A 23,736-nucleotide genomic window follows, 5' to 3' on the forward strand; every position below is an offset into this window, starting at 1 on the left:
CGATCCACGGCTCCGACTCGGCTATCTTCAAAAGCTCGAGAGCTGCTTATTGGCTCGAGGCCCCCCCTATATCCCATGATGCCTGGCACGAGATACCCAGATCTCATTTGGTAAGTCTAACTACAGACATAATAATAATAAAGGAATATTATCCTAGAATGCATAAATCCTACTGGAGAGACTACTAAGCAGAATGAAATAGCCAGAGAAGACTCAGCCAGTGCAAAATCAAGAGGAACTCTTTTCGGTCCACTAGGATACGGGGATGGAGGATGGGACGCAAGAAAGAAGGCGAGAAGAGGACAACTAACATGGAACGTTATGGTAGGTACATAACTTCTTTATGTTAAGTTGTATATCTCGCCTTCATTCTTGCTGGTTGGGACAGCATCCCTAGCACCTAAAAACCTGGGTGGCTCATCAGAAAAAAACTCTTCAGAACAGTGGAACCAAAATCAGCTCTGCTCCTGGAAACCAAATCCAACTTGTAATGCGAAATGAAAGTATGTGGGTTGGCCCATGTAGCCACAGCACAAACAGATTCCATGGGTAACCTAGCCTGAAAAGCCACCGAAGTGGCTAAAGCTCTGGTGGAGTGACCTTTTGGTTTTGACTGGTAATTCTTTATTCCTGAGTTGATATATGAATGTGATGATAGAAGACAACCACCTGGATAAGGTTACCTTGGAGTGCGGAAGACCTTGTTTACCTACTGCATAAGACAGGAACAGTTGATCTGATTTTCTAATGTCTTTGGTTCTCTGTAAATAAAAGCATAGTTGCCTGTGAACATCTAAATGATGCAACTTGTACTCCGTCCTGTTGAAGTGGTTAAGAAAAACACAGGAAGGTCTATGGACTGATTCAAGTTACTCTCTGAAGAGACCTTAGGAAGGAAGGAAGAATTAGTCCTAAGAGCAACTCTGTCATTGTGGAACACGAGGTATGGGGGACAGACAGAAAGAGCCTGTAGTTCCGAAACTCTTCTGGCTGAAGTAATAGCTACCAGAAAAAGGGTTTTCCAAGATAAGAACTAATGTGAACAAGAAGCTGCAGGTTCGGAAGGGGGCGAAATTAGCAAAGCTAAAATCAAATTTAGATCCCACGGTAGTGGAGGATCTCTCTCACTGGGGGCCTGAGCAGAGTGCTTCCTTTGAGAAAGGCTTTACACAGCTTAAGGGACATGATATTGTTTTCTGACAGGCCAATATGAAATTGCCGCTAACTGAACTCTAATTGTAGTGAACCCAGCATAGAAGAGCTCCGCAAGAAATTCCAAAATGGAGTGTATGGGGGCTGAAAAGGGGTCTATACTTTTTGCCTCTGGCCAGGAAGAAAAATGTTTGCACTTACTAGCATAAGTTTTTCTGGTCGTAGACTTGTAAGATGACAAAAGGATTTCATGCATGGAGGGGGAGATATCTGGGAGACTGGCTAAGGTTGGAAGTGGAGCAACCAAGCTGTGAGCTGGAGAGAGTGCAGGGATTGGTGCAGCCCGCCCGATTGATGAATCAGGAGGTCTGGAACTAGGTCCAGAGTCCAAGGCTGTTTGAGAAGATAGCGATGCAGGAACGGAAACCATATTTGTCGAGGCCAGTAAGGAGCAATGAGGATCATTTTGCAACCCAAAACGGTAGCCTTCTGAATTAGCTTCGGTATGAGGGGGAAAGGAGGGAATGCATAAAGAAGTCCCTAGGGCTAATCGTGGACTAGAGCATCTCTGGAGGAATGCCCGGGAAGTGGAAGGAGAGAGAAGAAATTGCTGCACTTGCTGTTGAAGGGAGTTGCAAAAAGGTCGCAGCAAGGTTGGCCCCATTTGTGGAAGATTTGGTCCGCAACTACCTGGTTCAGAGACCACTCGTGAGGCATGAGAATTGCTCTGCTCAGTCTGTCTGCTATGATGTTGGACGTCCCAGGGATGTACGTTGCAGTCAGAAACCGATGGGAAGAGATCACCCACTGCCAGAGTCTGAGTGCTTCTCGACATAGGGGGTAGGACCTGGTTCCGCCCTGCTTGTTGATGTACCACACTACGGACATATTGTCCATTCGAACTGCAATGGTCCCGGTAGGATGAGTCCTGAAGAGCCTACAACGCTAAGAGCACAGCCCTCATCTCCAAGACATTTATGTGCAGATGATACTCGTGAGGTTGCCAGGTGCCTTGAACTGTTCTGCCCTGATAATGCCCCCCCCCCACCCACCCGATCAGGGAGGAGTCCATGGTCACTGTAGCCACTGGAGGGGGAAGAATAAGAAGTTATGTACCTACCATAAGGTTCCATGTTAGTTGTCTTTTTCTCGCCTTCTTTCTTGCTGGTTGGGTTTGGAGCCAATCCTCGGCTCCGACTCGGCCATCTCCAAAAGCTTGAGAGCTGCTTACTGGCTCGAGGCCCCCCCTATGTCCCATGATGCCTGGCGCTAGATACCCAGATCTCATTTGGTAACCTAACTACAGACATAACAATTATAATAATATAGTAAATTTAGCATGATACAGGAACCTACTGGAGAGACTGACAGAAGTAATAGCCAGAGAAGGCTCAGCCAGTGATCAACAAACCTAAGGAACTCTTCTCGGTCTACTACGATAGGGAGATGGAGGGTGGGACGCAAGAAAGAAGGCAAGAAGAAGACAACTAACATGAAACGTTATGGTAGGTACATAACTTCTTAATGTTAAGTTGTCTATCTCGCCTTCATTCTTGCTGGTTGGGACAGCGTCCCTAGCACCTCAATCCTGGGTGGCTCATCGGAACAGACTCTTCAGAACAGTGGAACCAAAATCAGTTCTGCTTCTGGAAGCCACATCCAGTTTATAATGTGAAATGAAGGTATGTGGATTAGCCCATGTAGCTGCCGCACAAATAGTTTCCATTGGCAATCTGGCCTGAAAAGCCACAGAAGTAGCTAGAGCTCTGGTGGAGTGACCTTTGGGTTTAGCATTAAGCTCTATTTCTTAACTGATATATAAAGGTAATAGTAGAAGTCAACCACCTAGATAAGGTGACTTTTGACACTGGTATGCCTTGTTTTCCTTCAGCGTAAGACAGGAACAACAGGTCTGATTTTCTGATTTGCTTGGTTCCATGCAAGTAAAAGCGTAATTGTCTATGGACGTCCAGCTGATGTAACATGTATTCTGCCTTGTTGGAATAATTTGGAAAGAACAAAGGTAGTTCAATGGACTGATTCAAATTATAATCAGAAGTAACCTTTGGAAGAAAGGAAGGGTTAGTCCAAGAGAAAGTCTATCATTGTGAAAAACTAGGTAAGGAGGACGAACACAGAGAGCCTGAAGTTCAGAAACTCTTCTGGCCGACGTAACTGCGACCAGAAGAAGGGTTTTCCAAGAAAGAAACTTCAAGGAACAGGAAGCTGCCGGTTCAAAGGGGGGCAGTATCAGGGGAGCTAGAATCAAATTCAGATCCCACAGAGGCAGGGGATCTCTTACTGGGGGCCTGAGTAGAGTGGTCCCTTTAAGAAAGGCTTTACAAAGCTTATGGGACATGATGCTGGAATCGGGTAGTCCCATACGAAAGTTTGAAATTGCAGCTAGCTGAACTCTGATCGTGGCAAAAGAGGATCCTGTTCGAAAAAGTTCTGCTAGAAATTCTAAAATATGCTGCACAGGGGCTGAAAAGGGATCTATCTTCCTGTTCTCTGCCCATAAGGAAAAACGTTACAACTTGCTAGCATAAGCTTTCCTAGTGGTCGACTTATGCGAGGATAAGATAATTTCATGCACCGAATGAGAGATGTTGGGAAGCCTGGCTAAGGTTGGAAGTGGAGAAACCAAGCAGTGAGCTGGAGAGATTGAGGAGATTGGTGCAGCCCGCCCGATTGATGGATCAGGAGTTCTGGAATTGGGTCCAGGGCTGCTCCAGAAGGTGATGATGCAGAAAAGGGAACCAAATTTGTCGAGGCCAGTAAGGGGCAATGAGGATCATCTTGCATCCCAATGTGGTAGCTTTCTGAATTAGTTTGGGAATCAGGGGAAATGGAGGGAATGCATAAAGAAGTCCCTGGGGCCAATCGTGAACTAGAGCATTTCTGGGGAGGTGTCCAGGGAGAGGAAGGAGAGAGAAGAAATTGTCGCACTTGCTGTTGAAGGGGGTGGCGAAAAGGGCGGAGCAAGGCTGACCCCATTTGCGGAAGATTTTGTCCGCCACAGTATGACTGAGAGACCACTCGTGAGGCATAAGAATTGCTCTGCTCAGCCTGTCTACTATAAGGTTGGACTTCCCAGGGATGTGCGCTGCTATCAGAAACCGTTGGGAAGAGATCGCCCACTGCCAAAGTCTGAGCGCATCTCGACATAAGGGGTACGACCTGGTTCCGCCCTGCTTGTTGATGTACCATACCACTGACATATTGTCTGTTTGAATTGCAATGGTCCCGGTGGGAAGAGAGTTCTGACGAGCTTGCAATGCTAAAAAGCATGGCTCATATCTCCAAGACATTGATATGCAGATGGTACTCGTGAGGCTGCCAGGTGCCTTTGACTGTTCTGTCCTGAAAATGCCCCCTCACCCAATCAGGGAGGCGTCCGTGGTCACCTTAGCTACTGGCGGAGGAAGAACGAATGGTCTGCCCTGGTGTAATGATGGGGAAACCATCCACCAAACAAGGTAATTTTTGCATGACTGTGTGATCATTATCATGTGAGTCATTATCATGTGAGTCATTGGGAGTTGCTTGAAGGACCATTGTGTGAACAACATCCACTGAAGAATCTTCATGTGAAAACGTGCAAGGGGGACTAGTGTTATAGCCGCTGCCATGAGACCCAATGTTTTTAGAACAAATCTGGCCTGAATCTTTTTGCAACCTAATAAGACCTGCACATGTCGTCAAATGGCTAACACTGTCTGCTGGGAGAGTTGCTGACATGTCCTTTGTGTTTAAATTTGCACCTATAAAGTTGATAGATTGACAACGCGAAAATGCAGACTTTTCGAAATTTATTGTGATGCCTAGAGTAGAGCACGTTTGGATGGTGTAGTCTCTGGCTAGCAGCAGGTGATGCCTGGTGGTTGCAGTAAGGAGCCAGTCGTCTAAATATGGAAATACCTGGAACCCTTGCAGTCTCAAGTGAGCGGTGACTACTGCCAAACATTTGGTGAACACCCTGGGGCTGTGGTGAGACCAAAGGGCAGCGCTCTGAACTGATAATGATTGGCTCCCAGCCAGAAGCGGAGGAATCTTCTGGAGCCTCTGTGCATTTTGATATGGTATGGTAGTACGCGTCCTGAAGATCTATGGAGCACATCCAATTGTCTTGACCCAGAAAGGGTAAAATGGACTGTAGCGTGACCATCCGGAACTTCGTTCTTTGAACTGACCTGTTTAGTGTGCTGAGATCCAGAATAGGTCTCCAGTCCTCTGTCTTTTTTGGTACAAAAAAGAACCTTGAGTAATTTCCGGATCCTTGTTGGTCTGCTGGGACTGACTGGATGGCTCTTTCTTAGCAGTTTTGAAATTTCTTGAACTGCTTGATCCCTCAGATTGGGTGGAACATCTGGAAGGGATTTGTTGTAAGAGAGTGGAGTGCAAAAGAAGGGAATTGTGTAGCCTTCGGATATGACAAAAAATACCCATTTGTCTTGTGTTATACTTTGCCAGGCTTTTGGGTACAGTGATAATCTTCCCCCGACTGCCTCCAAAGGTGGACAGTCGGGCAGCACTTCAGGGATGCTGGAAGGGCTTGTCAGAGAAGGATTCTCTTTGGCCCTGATTTTGCAGACCCCCCCCTGCCCCTAGGGCGGCGTCTATTGTTGTTCCCTCCTCTGCCCCTGGAGGGGAACAATCCACGTGCGTCAGGCACGGCTCCCTGGGATTTCCGGAACCACATCTTCCCACTCTTCTGACCCTTGGGATACGGTCTTGAAGGAGTGGAAAAACGGACTCCAACGGCAGAGAGTCTTGCCTTCCTGCTCACACCTGGTAAGGGTATCCTTCACCTGTGGTCCAAACAGAGCAGAACGATCAAAGGGAGTGTTGGTGAAAGACGTCTTGAAGGGTTCCGCAAAGTTGCATAACCGCATCCAAGCGTGTCTCCTCAAAGCCACACCTGTGCCTGTGGCCCTACTCACTCCATCGGCTGCATAAGAGATGAGCCGCATGGAGGAGTTTACTACAGAATTTAAAGTCGCCAGCTGGAAGGCAATCTTAGCCTGAGCCCCCGCAGCTGATGGATCTTGAAGGTAATCTCCTAGCTCTTTAAGGAGATCCCTTTTAAGGTGGGTAAAATGGCACAAATAGTTCAGAGACCTCATGGAAAAGGTCGCTGAGGAAAACATCCGCTTCCCATATCTGTCCATCGTCCTAGATTCCTTATTAGGGGGATGGACAGACAAAGTTTCAGCCAACTCCTTTTTAGTGGCCGCTGCTACCACCATGGCATCCACGGGAACACCCTTGGTCAGAAATTGCTTGGCTTGAAGGGCAGTGATGAATTTTGTGGGCCTACGGGGAGTTGGTTCCATTGAGTCTGGAGCTGACCACGCCTTTCGAGCCACCACCATCAGTGGATCGAAAGGCGGAGACACCCAGGAGGTGGAGGATTGGGAACCAAACGCGTTCAGGAATACCGACTCATCCTCGGAAGGGTTAAGGGTAGTCCAGTTCCCCCTCTGCCTAAGGATTTCAAGGATGTCTGAGAAGGAGACGTCCTCAGAGGGGGATCTCGGGGACCATTCCGACTCCTCCAAGTCAGTATCTGAAGTGACAGACTCAGGAGAGTCAACATGCTTCCTCTTGCATTTCCTCTTTCAAGGGGGCTCCTCTGAATGAACGAGAGAGGCCTCGGAAGAGGAAGATGCACCCAATGGGGTGCCCTGGAGCGCTTGTTCCCCACGCTTGGGGTCTGGAGGAGGGGCAGAGGCAGGAGAAGGCACCATGGGGGGGGGGGCGATGAGGCTGACTCAGATGCCAGCACACTCCTCATGACCTCGAAGGTGTCCCTTCCCGATACCAGAGAAGGCTCCGGCTCCAAAGAGACCGGAATCCTTCCCGGCACCGAGAGAGATGGCTCCGAAGCCAATGTAGGAGCCGAACTCACCTGCGCCGAAGCTCCGAGAGGGAGAACGGGGTCGGACAAGGGTCCGATGCCACTCGCCCCCTCGGAGCAGACGAGGAAGTTCCGGCACCCAGATCCCTCCAAGGACGGCACCATGGATGAGATCGGAGCAGACGACAGAACTGAAAGGGGAGGTATCGGTGCCAACGGACCCACAGTTCCAGCCACAGCATGCCCCGGCTCCGAACTCAAGGGATGAGTCAAAGGAGGAACTATCGGAGAAACAGGTAGAGCCGAGCCCTGATGAGGGGGGGGCTGGATAGCATTTTTGCCAGGGCCTGAGACTTTAAAAGCCTGCTCACCACTCTCTCCAAATCATGGTCAGATAATCTAGACGACCGAGAAGAGTGGGACCGATGACTATGCTCAGATTGCAGTAAAGGTGACCCTGGAGCAGAGTGTATCGACTCCAAGGATGGTGACCTGGAGCGTTTTCGACTCCCTGACGGTTCCGACGGAAGAGTCGGGGCTGACTGGGAGATAGGTTCTTCGGCTCTGGTCGGAGCCAAAGTTGACGTAGAGATAGGTGCTTCGGTTCCAGCCGGAAACTAAGCTGAAGCCATACTCGGCGACGGCTCCGAGATGGGAGCCGATGGCTTTGATGGCCTAGAAGGTTTCACTGACCGAGTCTTGGCCGGTGCTCCTTCAGGTTTAAGCAAACCCCTAAGGATAAGCTTATTCCTACACTCCTGCAGGACACTTGGACTAAAGGTGTGACACATTGAACAAGAGTCCTGCAGGTGTAGGGAGCCCAAACAATAAACTCAAGAAGTGTGACCATCTGTCAGAGACATTTTCTGACAGCATGAGTCACACTTCTTGAATCCCGACACTTTTGTGTCTTTAGACATTCCTGTGAAGGAAAATCAATTACAAAGAACAAGTATAAAGGAGAGTAGGTAACTGGAAAAAAATATACACAAACCATACAAGTTACCACACTCTAAAAGCACACACACACACTATATAAGACCTACAACTACCACAATTTTTAATGAACTTTGACTATCTTAAAAAATAATGATCGCTGCTGCCATGAGACCTAGCGTTTGAAGGACAAACCTGGCTTGAATCTTTTTGCATGCTAATAAAACCTTGACATGCTGACGAATCACTAACACCCTGTCTGGTGGGAGGCTCGCTAACATGTCTTTGGTATTTAAATTTGCGCCTATAAAGGTGATAGATTGACAGGGCGACAATGCAGACTTTTCGAAATTTATTGTGATACCTAGCCTGGAGCAAGTGTCGATGGTGCAGTCCCTGGCTCGCAGAAGATGATGTCTGGTGGTAGCAGTGAGGAGCCAGTCATCGAGATATGGAAACACCTGGAATCCTTGCTGTCTCAGGTGAGCGGTAACTACTGCCATACATTTGGTAAACACACTGGGGGCTGTGGTGAGACGAAAGGGCAGAGCTCTGAACTGATAACGGCTGGCTCCCAGCCGGAAGCGAAGGAATCTTCGGGAGCATCTGTCCATTTTGATGTGGTAGTACGCATCCTGAAGATCTACGGAGCACATCCAATTGTCCTGACCCAGAAAGGGTAAAATGGACTGAAGCGTGACCATCCGGAACTTCGTTCTTTGTACAGACTTGTTTAGTCTGCTGAGATCCAAAATGGGTCTCCAGTCCCCTGTCTTTTTTTGGTACCAAAAACAACCCTGAGTAAATTCCGGATCCTTGTTGGTCTGCTGGGACTTGCTGGATGGCCCTTTTTCTTAGCAGCTTTGAGACTTCTTGCACTGCTTGGTCCCTTAGATTGGGTGGAAAATCTGGAAGGGACTTGTTTGACCTTAAAGGGGTGTGAACGAAGGGAATTCTGTAGCCTCCGGATATGATGGACTGTACCAATTTGTCTTGTGTTATATGTCTTGCCAGGCTCTTGGGTACAGCAATAATCTTCCCCAGACTGCCTCCAGAGGTGAGCAGCCGGGAAACCCTTCAGGGATGCTGGAAGGGCTTGTCAGAGAAAGATTCCCTGCTGCCCTGGTTTTGCGGACCCCCTCTGCCATGAGGGCGGCGTCTGTTATCATTCCCTCCTCTGGCCCTGGAGGGAAACGCACCACGTGTGTCCGGTAAGACTCCTTGGGATTTTCGGAACCACATCTTTCCACTCTTCTGACCCTTAGGATATGGTCTGGAAGGAGTGGAAAAACTGACTCCTACGGCAGAGAGAGTCTTGCCTTCCTGCTCCCACCTGGTAAGGATACCTTTCACCTGTGATCCGAAGAGAGAGGAACCATCAAAAGGGGTGTTGGTGAAAGACGCTCTGAAAGGTCCCACAAAGTTACATAGCCGCATCCAAGCGTGCCTCCTTAGGGCCACGCCTGTGCCAGCTGCTCTACTCGCACCATCGGCTGCATACAAAATGAGCCTCATGGAGGAGTTTATCACTGAATTAAGAGTCGCCAGCTGGGAGGCTGCCTTAGCCTGGGCCCCCTCAGCTGATGGATCTTGGAGAGTATCTCCAAGCTCTTTCAGGAGATCCCTCTGAAGACGGGTAAAGTTCCACAGGTAATTCAGGGACCGCATGGAAAAGGTCGCTGAAGAGAACATCTGCTTCCCATATCTGTCCATCGTCCTGGACTCCTTGTTAGGGTGATGGACAAATGAAGTTTCAGCCAAATCCTTCTTTGTGGCCGGTGCTACCACCATGGCATCAACGGGGACACCCTTGGTCAAGAACTGTTTGTCCTGCGGGGCAGTAATGAACTTGGCAGGTCTTCTAGGGGTCGGTTCCACTGTCTGGAGCTGTCCACACCTTCCGAGCCACCACAGACGTCAGTGGGTCGAAAGGCGGAGACACCCAGGAGGTGGAAGGTCGGGATCCAAACGCGTCCAGGAATACCAACTCATCCTCGGAAGGGCTTAGGGTAGTCCAGTTTCCCCTCTGCCTAAGCATCTCAAGGATGTCTGAGGAGAAGGCATCTTCAGAGGGGGATCTTGGGGACCCCTCCACCTCCTCTAAGTCGGTATCCGATGTGACCGACTCGGGGGAGTCAACATGCTTCCTCTTGCATTTTCTCTTGTGAGGTGGCTCCTCTGAATGATCAGGGGAGGTCTCGGGAGAGGAGGAGACACCCAAAGAGGTGTCCTGCAGCGCTGGATCCCCGCTTGGGGTCTGGAAGAGGGGCAGAGGCTGACGCAGGCACCCTAGGGAGAACAGCCAATAGGGTCGATCGTGGGACTGGCTCAGGGGCCAGTACACTCATCATCTCGAAGGCGTCCCTGCCCGGACGCAGAGAAGGCTCAGGCTCTGAAGAAACCAGAATCCCTCCCCGCACCAAGGGGGCCGGATCTGAGGCAGATGTGGTAGCCGAGCTCACCTGAGCCAAAGCACCGAGAGGGAGAGCGGGGTTGGACAAGGGTCCGATGCCACTTGCCCCCTCGGAGTCGATGAGGGAGTCTCGGCGCCCAGATCCCTCCAGGGAAGGTACCATGGAAGGGATCGGAGCCGACGACAGAACCGAAAGAGAGGGCATCGGCACCGACGGTTCCACGACTCGAACCACAACGAACTCTGGCTCCGAGGTCATAGGATGAGTCGGAGGAGGAATATCTACAGCTGTGAACGGAGCGGACTCCTGAGTAGGAGGGCTGGACAACATTTTGGCTAGGGACTGCGATTTTAACAGCCTACTGACCACTCTTTTCAAGTCATGGTCCGAAAGTCTAGAGGACCGAGAAGAGTGGGATGATCGATGACTACGCTTCGAATGGAGCAGGGATGACTTCGGAGCCAAACGTATCTACTCCAAGGAAGGAGACCTGGATCTCTTTCTACTCTCAGCCGGCTCCGAAGACCATGTCGGAGCCGACTTGGAGGAAGGGACATCGGTTCCAGTTGGAGCCAAGATGGATTGAGTGGCTTCACCCAACGACAGCTCCGAACTGGGAGCCGACGGTGTAGGTGGACTGGAAGATTTCACGGGCTGAGCCTTCGCCGGTGAATCTTGGGGTTTAAGCATACCCCTCAGGATCAATTTATTTTTGCGCTCCTGCAGGACTCTTGGACTGAAGGCATGGCAGATGGAGCAAGAGTCCTGCAGGTGCACAGCGCCCAGACAAACACAAGAAGTGTGACCATGTGTCAGAGACATCTTCTGACAGCATGAGTCACACTTCTTGAATCCGGACGGTTTTGGATCCGTGGACATCCTGGGGGAAAAACCAAGGACAAGAACACACACAGATAAGTTGAAGTAACCAAACAGTAAAACTTAACACACTACAGTTCCCACAACCCACTACAAGTACCACTACAACAAAAACTACAGCAAACTATTACTAAACACTAACAGTGATTAATAGAAGAAATTCTTCTTCTTTTTTTTTTTTTTGAAAAGAGATAGAGAGAAAGGTTAACCTCTAACTTAAATGGAAAGACCCTTTCTGAGGAAAACGGGGGGAGGGGAAACTCTCTAACGTAAACGAGTTTCTTGAGGAAAAGTAACGGCTTATCTAAGGAAGAAACTAGCTACAGTACAAAGTCTAGACTAACGACTAATTCTACACTAACAATTACATATTTGACCAAAAAATACAATAATAATAATAAAGCTTATACGACCTGAGCCAGTAGAACAACCTCGCAGTAGAAGCGGCAAATGAGATCTGGGTATCTAGCGCCAGGCATCATGGGACATATGGGGGGGCCTCGAGCCAGTAAGCAGCTCTCGAGCTTTTGAAGATGGCTGAGTCGGAGCCGAAGATCGGCTCCAAACCCAACCAGCAAGAATGAAGGCAAGACAGACAAATTAACATTACAGTATAAATGGAAATCCTTATGAGGCATTTACTTCCCACAAGTAATACAATTATAACTTTTTCTGACATCGGTAAAAAGCAAGAAAAAAGTTTCCCCAATGGGGTACTTAGCTTTAGTGAAGACTTCGGTTCTGAAACTCAAACTTGAATATTTCAGTAGTCGGCCGACCGGCACTTGCGAAATGCTTCTGCTTCGGGCATCGCGCGGCAAGAAAGACTAAAGAAAATGGCGTTGGCTGCATGTTTTATACCCCTAACGACCTGACGTCATGGGAGAGAAGACAGAAACTGACACAGGACCCAAGACTTTGGAATTAAGGCCGACTGAGGGCAACCTGCCAGCAGATTACCCAAATGCAATAACTGTAACAGTGAAACACGAATAACAACTGGAAACTCTTGTCTATGGATATGGATGTTTTTAATCCTTTAAGTTTTATATAAAGGCAAGGCATATTTTTGTCAACCAGAGGAAAAGTTGAAGGAATAATTAGAGAGTTGAAAGAATTTATCTGAGCGAGGAAAAGGGCAAGAGTTAAGTTACACAAGTTGATCCTTCCAATACAAGGTGGTTTAGGATTACCTGATTTGAAGGCTCAAATACATAGCAGCAAAAGGTTACAATTCAAACTGGAAAGGGATAATGATGAAGCAAGGGAGGATAAACTGGGAATCAGGATGTATATCCTTAAGGAGAATAATACCAATCGTACAGAATATTATATTCATAAAGTAGCAGAAAGTATTCTACGAGCTAAGCCAATGCAAGAATGAAGAAAGGAGGTTTTTCCAATTGGGATGACTAAGTAGTGGTTTAGAAAATAGGCAAGAGAGGGATGGAATTTACTGGAGAAAACTGATAAAGGAATCAAGGTATTGGGAGTAAATAACTAGACAGGAAAAGGTAATAGAGTGGCATAAGGCCAAAATGACATTTGGACTGCAGGCTAGATACTACCTTCCCTACCACAGATTGAGGAGTACACAGAAAGAGAAAAGAACAGGGTAATCTTAAGTGAAAGACCTGCACAGGCAGCGCTTTTAGTTGAATCTAGAACAGAAGCAGCTGTTAAAAAAAGGATAATTAGTATGTCATATAAATTGTTGCATGGTAACAATTTTATTTTACATTTGTTGACCGGACTAATCTAACTGGATATATGTCCATTTTCAGTACAGGCCCGGGGAGAAAAGCTCCAAGATAAATACAAAAAAGAAAGGAGAGAAAAGCTCCAAGACAGATATAATAATATAAAAGGTTGCAACAGTCAAACTTAAACATAGAGGACATTAGAAAAGATTTGGAAGGGAGACTGGAAATGCAATTTACAAGAAAACAATGGAAGGACACATGTATAGCTCCCAAGAATCCAAAAAAGTCCACAAGGTTAGGATCTTTGATTGGAAGTGTCTGTACATGCATTTTTATACTGCAAGCTGACTTCAAAGAATTTTTGCTCAAGTAGACAGCAAATGCAGGAGGTGTGACAGGGAAGAATGAGGTACTTGGAACATTTGTTTTGGGAGTGTAATTAGTTGGCAGATTTAATTCTCCACAGAGTACACTGTCAAATATTGTGTGAGCAATTGTATGTATGTAAAGAAATGATTCTTTTCAGCTGGGGCACAGAATCTGAATTGCCTAGACACAGTACGGCCTTATTAAATTTAACTCTGTTGGCTGCTAAACTATTACTAGAAAATGGAAATCAAAGTCAATCAACTGTATTTTAAGTATTGATTATTATAAGAGAGAAGAACTAGAAGAGGGATCTTTAGAAAAGTTAAGCAGCAAATTACTTCGATTTGGAAACTGTGGCAAAAATACATGCAGACTAATGTTCATGGGGAGGGGTAGTGAGGTTTAATGGAAGACAGGAATTCAGTAATTTATGTAATGTTCGATTGGTGATAGCAACAGAACATAAATGTGAATCATACTGTATGTAAATGGAAAAATATTAATATTCTTTTCTGTTAATGTACATATGCTTATGTCTTCAGTGATTATTTAATAAAGATGCACAAAACATTTTGAAATTGGGCATTATGACAAACTGATTTATAGAAAGGAAAGATCCAGAACTGATCTCCAATAATCTTCTTTATTTTGGCACCATAAACATTCTTGGATAAAACTCTTCTCCTAGGTGAGGAAGAGGGGCCTGCATGTGCTGAATGACAAGAGTGAAAACTGGAGTCTTATGTGGCAGATGACAGGGAATCCCTTGGAAAGGAGAGACAGATGTCCACTGTCATCCTGATGGATTACTTTTGGAACATTTGCCCAAAACGATCTACTGCCAAAGACAGAAAACAAAGTTCAGACTTTCTGGAAGAAAGTACAGTTTTGTACCTACCATAAATGTAGATGTTCGAGGATTCCATTGCTGCAGTCCTAACAATTGGGTATAGTCCGCATCCAGTCGGCCCGAATACCAGAGTATAAGGCTGACGTCGGTCATGGCGCATTAGACTGACGTCAGTACGTCAGGGTACTAATGCGCATGACCGGCGTCCTATCCTCAGTCTTTTCTTGCCCCAGATGTCAGAAGACCCTAAAAGGACAAGGCCCAAAAAGCCTGCACCAAAACATGAACAATATATACAAAAATATAAGCAGGTAAGCTCACCTACACTACCACCCCTAAACACAGAGGGAAGGAGGGAGGATTGGACTGCAGCAATGGAATCCTCGAACATCTACATTTATGGTAGGTACAAAACTGTACTATGTTCTTCGTCTTCCATTGCTGCAGTCCTAACAATTGGGTAGAATCCCAAAGCAGAGGTAAGGGAGGCTGGCAAATCATAAAGAAGCAGGAGCTGACAACATGCCTTGCAAAACAGCTGTGGCAAAACCAGCCCTAGACTTAGAGTAGATAGGAAGGTGATAATGCTTAGAGAAAGTATGCACTGAACTCCAAGTAGCTGCTTCCAAAATATCCTTAGTTGCCACCCCCCGTAGAAATGCTGTTGAAGTGGCAGTAGCCCTAGTGGAATGAGGCCTAATCCCAGCTGGAACCTCCTTGCCATGATGGGAATAACAAAATGCAATGCAAAAGCCAATCCACCTAGAAATAGTTTGTTTTGACACAGGCTTGCCCTGCGAACTCAAAGCAAAAGAAACAAACAACTGCTGAGACTGTCTAAAATCCTTAGTCCTGCTTAAGTAATAACGCAATTGCCTGTGTACATCTAAAGTATGCAAAATCTTTTCCCCTTTATTCTGGGGGTCTGCATAAAAAGTAGGCAAATGAATAGTCTGGTTTAAAGCCACACTAGAAACCACCTTAGGCATAAAGGAAGGATTAGTACGTAATGATACCCTATCCTTATGGAAAATCAAAAGGGCTCGACTGCCATAAGGGCCTGCAACTCAGACACCCTTCTTGCAGAAGTAATAGCCAACAAAAAAGCAGTCTTCCATGACAAATATTTCAATTCAGCAGTAGCCGCAGGCTCAAAAGGTTGTAGAGTAAGTTTTTCCAACACAAAATTGAGATCCCAAGCAGGAGTAGGAGCTCTACGTGGGGGTCTTATATTCTTTGCCCCTCTAAGAAACTGCTTGAACAAAGGATGTGAAAACAAAGGTGGGTCACAATCATAGTGAGCTGAAATTGCTGCAGCATGAATCTTAATAGAAGAGAAGGACAACCCTTTGTCCAATAACTCGGTAAGATATTGAAGAGCCACACTCAAATTAGGCTCAGAAATCTCCAAATTCCTTGCTGCACTCCAAAATAAAAATCTCTTCCATTTTGCTGCGTACACTCTCCTTGTACTAGGTCGCCTAGCTTCCATAATCACATTTAAAACTTGTTGAGGAAGTTGAGACCTGCTGTGTTTCAACACAGAATATGCCAGGCTGTTAGATGAAGAGAGTGAAGCTTGACATTGAGCAGATGACCGTCCTCTTGAGATAACAGATGAGGAATCAGAGGTAAAGGCCATGGAGGCTTCTTTACCAGACTCCGTAGTAGTGGGTACCAGTGTTGCCGAGGCCAATCTGGAGCTATCAAAATCATCCTTGGCCTGTCTTGTCTGACCTTTAATAGCACCTTTGGAAGAAGAGGCAGAGGTGGAAAGGCATACACATGAAGATTTTCCCAACTGAAAGACAGAGCATCCACTTTCCAAGCTGTGTGATGAAACCCCTTTGTGCAATACTTTGGCAGCTGGTGGTTTAGTGGAGAAGCGAACAGATCTATGTCTGGAGTTCCCCATGACACTGTCAATGTCTGAAATACATGAAGATCCAGTTTCCACTCGTGGGGATCCATGATTCGCCTGCTTAACACATCTGCTAAGGAGTTCTGTGCTCCTGGCAGAAACCTTGCCTGAAGAGTTAGTTGCAAGCTTAGCGCAATCTCCCATAAAATCATTGCTTGCCTGCATAGAGGATAAGAATGTGTTCCCCCTTGCTTGTTGATGTACCACATGACAGTTGTGTTGTCTGTTAGAATCAACACCTGTCCTGGAAGAAGTAACTCCTTGAAAGCCAGTAAAGCGAACTGGACTGCTAACATCTCCTTCATGTTGATATGTAGATGCTGTAGTCTGGCAGGCCACTTGTCTTGTATCCACTTTCCAAGTAGATGAGCTCCCCAAGCAATGTCCGAGGCATCTGTCGTTAAAATCTGACTCGCCTCTGGCCGGGTCACAGAGAGTCCCTTGTTTAGGTGACATTCCTGAGCCCACCACAAAAATTCCCTTTGAAGGCAAGGTATTATGGGAATGACAGTGTCTAAATCCTGGCAGTGCTGTGTCCATACATTTTTGAGATACCATTGTAACTTCCTCATATGCAGTTTGGCATTGGGAAGCACCAGAATACAAGATGCCATGAACCCTAATGCTTGAAGGACTGTCCCTGCAGTCAGCACGGACTGATGAGATAGATGATGGAAGTAAAGTGATAGACTCATTTGTTTGTCCGGGGTTATATAGGCCATGTGGGCTGCTGTATACAGTCACACACCCAGAAAGCACATGTCTTGAGAGGGTACTAGACTGGACTTTATTTCGATCACAGAATACCCTAGGCATCTTAGCACTGCTATAACATATTCCAGATGCTGTAGAAGGTCTTCCTTTTCTTGAGCCAGAATCAGGCAGTCGTCTAAGTAAGGATAGATTTGAATTCCTTGTAGCCTGAAGTAAGCTATCACTGGAGCCAGAACCTTGGTGAATACTCTGGGCAGTAGATAAGCCAAAGGGCAATGCAGAGAACTGATAATGAGAATCTCCAGCTCGAAACCGCAGATACTTCCTGCAACTTAGCCTGATAGGCACATGAAGGTAAGCTTCCTTGAGATCTAAAGTTACCATCCAGTGATCTTTGCCCAGCAGAGGTAAAAGCTGTTGTAACGTCAACATCTTGAACTTGGGAATGTCCAGATAAGTGTTGAGGAGAGATAAATCCAAAATTGGTCTCCACGTGTTCCCCTTCTTTGGTACTAGGAACATGCGGAATAAAATCCTAGGCCCGTTTCTGGTCCAGGGACTCCCTGGATGGCGCCCATTTTGAGTAACTGCCAAACTTGGTTGTGAGGCTCTTTTCTTTGTGGAGGAGGAACGTCTGGCATGCCTTTGAAAGGGGCCATTGTATGGAAATAAAACCTGTAACCGTGGTGAATAATGTCCAACACCCATCTGTCTTGAGTAATTAAATCCCAATTTTCTTTGAAAAGAGACAGTCGTCCTCCCAAAGGAGCTGCCAGACGAGAATCTACTGGCAGCTGAAAAGGCAGGTCATTGGGTCTGCTTACGAAAGGACTGACCCCTGCCCTCACTAGAAGTCTGAGCAGGTGAACTCCTGTTCTAGACCTAAAAGAACCTTGAGCCCTGCCCCTACCACGTCTAGACCTACCCCTAGACTGGGAGTCATAAGCAGGATAAGTCCACCCCTTAGCAGGCCAATTTCTACTAAACTTCGTGGCTGTACCTGCAAAAAATTCTTAACAGTTTGCATAGATCTAGCTTTGTCCTCCATTTTCTTTAAAACTGCTTCCACAGGCGAACCAAACAAAACATCAGACTGTAAAGGTGCATCCAAAATCCTTGTCTTAACATGCTCAGCCAAATTCTGATCTCTTAACCAGGCATGCCTGCGAAGAACAGAACTAGTGGCAGCCACCCTCGAGGAGGCCTGCACAGCATCAAAGCCACATTGCAAAGAATGCTTGCCCACTTGTTCAGACACATAAACCAAATCCAGCAACTCTTTACACTCAATACCTTCCGCCAAAGCATCCACCTTAGACTTCAATTGAGAAAGGAGATAATTTTGATATTTCAGCATGTGGAACTGACAATTCAATGCTCTCATGGCTAGAGTGGAAGAAGTATACAGTTTCTTACCCCACCTATCCAAAGCCCTAGCCTCCTTGTCAGTGGGAACAGGATTTCTAACCACAGAGGCTTTAACACCTTTAGGCCCCTGAGAAATAGTTTCTGGGTCCGCCCTAGGACTCTTAAACAAATACTTATGAGCTTCAGGCACCCTATAGTACCTATCAGGTTTAACAGGAGCAGGAGGCAAAGAATCAGGGTTCAGGGAAGCCTCTGCAAAAACATCTTCCACCACAGTCAACACAGGAGGTATAGCTAAGGGCCTATGCTGGGGTAAAACAAGAATTCCCTAAGCCTCTTCCTGGAATCAGAGTAATCCTGGCCTTCCCATTTAAAGTGCTCCCTCATGGAATGCAGAGTCTCTGAAAATGAAAAATCCTCAGGAGGAGAAGCCAAGGAGTGGCATCATCCATATCAGAATCAGAATAAGGAGGATACTCCTGTAAATCATCCAGAGGACTCAGAAGCCTCTGAACCGTGTTCAAAACTGGCAAACTCGGCTCCACCCTAGGCCTCTTAGCAGGAGGGCCCATAGAACCTCTAATCATAGTAATCAAATCTTCTGCCATTTTAAGCATATGTTTCTTAGGTACAGAACCGAAAGCTAGGAGAAGCCCCCACTGAAGCTGAAATTGGCCTACCTCTAAAAGAAGCTTTAGCAACAGAAGGAGAGGCTCCAATTACTGTGGGACAAGAGGGAAGAATAGGCCCTGGAGAAGCCCCTTCAGCCTGGCCTGCCTCCTGAGATGGGACATCCTGGAACAGTAAAGTTTCTGCCGGAGACTCCATAGAAACTCCTGGCAAAACCTCTGGCTCCACTGAGCCTCCTAAAGAACCGACGTCCGGGACTGCCGGTTCTTCAACCCTAGGCTTCGCTGTTTTGTCCTTGCGCTTCCTGGACGAAGCGGGCGTCGGAGCATCCGACGGCATTTTATAATTGCAACGTTTCCCAAACACTAACCTGGCACAGTCTAACCTCCTCTTAATAGTGCGTTTGTTAAACCTAGCACAAGAGCGGCAACCAACAACGTCGTGCTCAGGCCCTAAACAAGGTATACACAAAGTATGGAAATCCTTATGCGGTATCTGTTTCCCACAAGAAATACAGTTATTCACTTTTTCTGACATCCGGTTAAATACTGAGGCAAGAAAAAACCAAAATGTTCCCCAACGGGGTACTTAGCCAACTCTGATTCGGTCTGAAACTCCGGTTTCGGAAATATCTCAGAACGCCAACCTGCACTTGCAAAACTGCTTCTGCATCGGACCACGCGGCAAAAAAGACTGAGGATAGGACGCCGGTCATGCGCATTAGTACCCTGACGTACTGACGTCAGTCTAATGCGCCATGACCGACGTCAGCCTTATACTCTGGTATTCGGGCCGACTGGATGCGGACTATACCCAATTGTTAGGACTGCAGCAATGGAAGACGAAGAACATCTAAGGGTTTGCCAGGGTGGGAAAGTAGATGGGAATCGTCTAGAAGTCATTTGGACTTAAGACACTCCTTTGATCTGGAGGGGTTCATGCTTTCTTTTTTGAAACTTCCCTCTGTTGATTTTTAAACATTTGTTTATCAGCAGCTTGATGTGTTTGCCTGTTTTGCTATTTCACAAAAGTTGTAGAGGCAGCATTAAACCCCTTGAAACTTGGAGAAGGGTGGAAAATATGAGAAGCTCTCTGAATCAGCTTACCTCTCATCACACTTTTTAAGGACCTCTGCAGCAGAGGGTCTACAAACTAACTTGCTCTCTTTGTAAGGGAGAATTCAGAATTTCAGCTTGGACACACTCAGGAAGGTTTTGAGAATGCAGACAAGCAAACCTTCTCATAACAGTTCCAGTGGCAGCAACAGCAGAATTACAAGTAAATTTTAAACAATGGGCCGCCACCTCAGACACAGAAGCAATCAGGTTGCACAAAGAGGTTTTTCCTTACAACAGGTAAACACATGCAATAATATGCTTTGTGTTCTCAAAAGAGGCAATCATAAACTTAAAACATATGAACTTGGCAGATGAAGATACTAAAATTTGGTGTTCCAGAATATGCTTTTCCCCAAATCTTACAATAACATTTCCATTATTATAAGAAGGCGAGGGATTTACATTAACCAGATGTACAGCAGCAGCAGCTGGATTCACCAAATAAATAACAGCTATGTCTGATCTGGGATTAGTGTATAAAACCTTGTAATTGAGGAACTTTATATAATTCGATTTATTTTTGAAAGAAGGGGAGGAATAGGTGCAAGTTCAGGAAAATCCATGTTCAACAGGTCATAATACTTCTTCAGCAACAGTGGAAAGTCAGTATGTAACCACTGAAAGGATTCATTCTAGAAATAGTTTCACCAAAAGGATCCCTCAAAGGGACTGGCAGAAGCAACACTTTCCTCAGAATCTGAATCAGAAACCCAAGGAGAAAACATAGGTGTCCCTTCAAAACTATTTAAATCTTGAACCTCTTTAGAAGATGAAGAACCCCTTCTTCTCGTCAGAAACAACTTAAATGGAAGGGTGAAGAGTCTGCACTAAACCATAAGCCAAACCCAATAAATCACTCCTGTTCAAAGTAAATGAGACAGGAGAAGACACTTATCTAAGTCTTTGCTTATTTTTGACAGGAATTTATGAAGCAGCAGACCTATTTTGCCAGGCAAACACCATCTAGGGAAAGTAATCCATTCTGGCTAGGCAGAGAAAAATTCCCTAGAACCGAAAAGTGGTTCTCCCTTGCCAGCCAATGGCACTCCAACAGCCACAGGTAACATGCCTAACTTCTTGTCAAGGGTGGCTATAGAGACTATACCAGATGAAGTCAAGGAAAAAGATGAATAATTGAGGAACCAGAAATGGTCACAGCAGAGTTACCTAGCTTGACTGAGGCACTTAAGCAGACTGCAGAGGTGGTAAAAGATGATCATTAATTTTCTTCTTTTAGTACTGCGGTGGTGGTGCTGCGGTGGCGTTGTCGTCTCACAGTTGGACATTGCCCGTTCGATTCTCAGAGCGTCTTCTGTGTGGCGACATGCGTGAATGGGCATTTCTTCGTTGAAGGTTGTGCGTTAGGCCCGGCAAGCCAGCACGTAAAACTCTACTGCCAATCATTAGCGGACCGGAGTTCCACTGTGGCGACCCCTAACCGGGAAAAGCCGAAAGACACAAACAAACAAGTGGCTGCTAGAAGGAAAAAAAATGAGGAACCAGAAGACTGATTCATGGTAAAGCCAAAAAAGATGCCCAGTTCCTACAAAAGCCTGGCAGCAGTAGTCTGTAAAACAGGTAAATAGCAAAAAAGTCACTTTTTCGGGGGGCAAGTGGAAAGTACATGTACCCGAGCCCCTAAAAGTAAAATAACACCTTTTAAAAAAAGTTTTAAAACAGTTTTAGCAATTTGTATCCACAAACGTAATGAGCAGTGTTCCTCCTTAAAACTTACTAAAAGTCACAACAGTCGAAAAAACACTTTTTTTCTAACTTTAAATTTATAATCTCACAGAAAAACTTAACTTTCCTGTCAGAAGAGTAAAATTTTTCATCCTGAGGAGAACTTATCTACAGCAATGGAAAGCATTAGTCAACCGCCGACCCACGAAAGCACGCAGCATGCAAAAAGAGTGCTCCTCAGCAGTAGGGAAAGCTCTGAAGGGCTTGATACAGAAGCCACTCAAGCTGAATAATTGCTACGGTGTGTAGAAGGTTGTCCTTGAAGCTTTGGAAGCTGTCTGTTCTATCCTGTTCAGGACATAACCAACATAGCTAACACTACTGTAGCAATGATCCATATGATGAACATTAAATGATCTACTCATTTTATTACACTCAAAAGTTTAAAACGAGTAAGTCTTGGATTAGACCAAAAACTTTAAAACGAATAAGCTTTTTCATCCTTAGTCTTATTAAATGTATAGCTTTAAGATTACATGTGTTCTCATTTAAAAGTTTTGGGTTTACCAAAATGACTGGTTTACTTGTTCCACTGCAGCAGTTTCTTTGACAAGTTTATTTTTGTTTTTTAGACCTGGTAATCAATGTCAAATTAAATTTTTAATTTTTATCCTATAACAACAGTTCAAGAAGACAAAACAGAAAGTTACACAAAGAATATAATATAACTATAAGTTGATATTTTACTTTGGGAATCATCATGAGACCTCGTTTTCAGTCTCAGTCATGGTTCTGGTAACATACAGCAGGACTGGGCTGATGATGTAATCCAGCAGATGGGAAGTAAAGTGCAAACAGATCTTGATTTAAAGGGGCTACTCAGAATTTCATGGCATCTTGCCATTTTAAGAGAAAACTGGGTAATTTCCAGCAAACACAGGACAGGTGAGAGGTATGTGTATATGGCTATATTAGGCTTAGCAGTTCTTACTGGGGTAAACTGAATGCAAAGACTAAAACATTGCACTTTGCAACATACTGCACAGTAACAAGAAGCAATGTAATAAGCAGAGAAGGACAAAAAAAACAGTCCTGAGGTCATGAAAAAACAAAAACCACGAATAACCTGGTTCCCATCAAGTGGGAATGGGTTTACTACTCCAAACCTTTTTGTACATTTATAATTAGTTGTGCTGTCCCAGTAACTACTATGTTATGAGAAATGGGTCCCAGTGACCAGTGCAGCTCATTTTAACCACATTGTAAAAAACATGATTAAGGGAATCAAGAAAAGAGCAGGTGCGATGGGGAAGAAAGAGGTAATTGAGAACATTTTCTGGGAGTATGGTGAGTTGGCAGACTTTAAGGATTCCCTGCAGGACTGTACTGTCGGAGATGCTGGGTGGGCAGATCGGTGTGATGAGGGAGATGATTTTTCTGAGCCATTATACAGAATCGGAATTGCCTAGACATGGGTACGGCTTTGCTGTGTCTAATTATGGTGGCTGCTAAAAAAAAAAGCAATTACTAAAAAATGGAAATCAAAATCTAGACCAACTATACTAGAAGCAGTGCATACAGTAACAGAGATAAAACAAGTGGAATTAAGGTCTTTAGAAAAAGGCAGGAGTAAACTACATAGGAAAAATGGGAACTGTGGGAACAATACATACAGGGAGGAATGAGGTTTAAAGGAAGGCATGACAAATTTTGAGCTATGTAATGTTTGACTGATAACGACTGGGTAAATTATAACTTATGTATAATGTCTGTAACTGGGAGTGTGTCAATATGGTTTGTGATGTAAAATACTTGCAACTAGGATTGTATCGGCGTGGTTTGTTTTCACTTATATAAATGCATAATTACCCATGTCATAAATGACGATTTAATACAGATGTTTCTTGTCTAAAAAGACAGGGATTGAATAATTTATGTAATGATGTTTAGGCTACATGATATATAGCAATATATGTGAAGTATAATGTTTGTAAATTTGAACTTGTTAATACAGTTCAATGACTTTTATATAAATGTAAATTTGCCTATGTCACAACTGATAATTCAATAAAAGTGTTAAAAAAAAAAAAAAAAAAAAAAAAAAAAAAGGGAGTCGAGAAAAGATGTTAGTCATGAAAC

General features: G+C 45.4%; 1 protein-coding gene across 1 annotated transcript in view; it reads right to left on the reverse strand.

Annotated features, from left to right (window-relative positions):
* NUP188 (nucleoporin 188) overlaps positions 1-23,736 on the reverse strand; it is a 3,305,077-nt gene that overhangs the window by 1,789,359 nt on the left and 1,491,982 nt on the right. The gene's annotated exons all lie outside the window — the stretch shown is intronic.

This window comes from Protopterus annectens, chromosome 16.part0 (assembly GCF_019279795.1).
Source record: "Protopterus annectens isolate FY-2018-M chromosome 16.part0, PAN1.0, whole genome shotgun sequence".
In the NCBI taxonomy this organism is placed as follows: domain Eukaryota; kingdom Metazoa; phylum Chordata; order Ceratodontiformes; family Protopteridae; genus Protopterus; species Protopterus annectens.